General features: G+C 57.3%; 1 protein-coding gene across 1 annotated transcript in view; it reads right to left on the reverse strand.

Annotated features, from left to right (window-relative positions):
- LOC107704529 (limbin) overlaps nucleotides 1-330 on the reverse strand; it is a 15,557-nt gene that overhangs the window by 8,082 nt on the left and 7,145 nt on the right. Inside the window, exon 6 of the mRNA XM_016507469.1 lies at nucleotides 1-124. The gene's annotated coding sequence lies outside the window, so the exon portion shown is untranslated. The remainder of the gene's footprint in view (nucleotides 125-330) is intronic.

A 330-nucleotide genomic window follows, 5' to 3' on the forward strand; every position in this document is an offset into this window, starting at 1 on the left:
CGGGTCACTCAGACGCCCCGCCGCCCGAACTCCCGCCAGCAGCACAGACAGCAGCCCCTTAAACATCTGCACCCGCACTCGCTCCACCCACACCGCCGCGCGCAACACACACGACACCTGCAGACTGACAGAGAGACACCTTTATACTCTCACACACACACACGCACACTCACACTCATGCACACTCACACACATCTCACACTCCCACACACTCTCACACTCCCACACACTCACACACACGCTCACATGCACTCGCACTCTCACACACACTCTCACAAACACACACTCTCACACACTCACTCACACACACACACTCACTCACACACACTC

This window comes from Sinocyclocheilus anshuiensis, unplaced genomic scaffold (genome assembly GCF_001515605.1).
Source record: "Sinocyclocheilus anshuiensis isolate Anshui unplaced genomic scaffold, SAMN03320099.WGS_v1.1 scaffold2026, whole genome shotgun sequence".
Taxonomy (NCBI): domain Eukaryota; kingdom Metazoa; phylum Chordata; class Actinopteri; order Cypriniformes; family Cyprinidae; genus Sinocyclocheilus; species Sinocyclocheilus anshuiensis.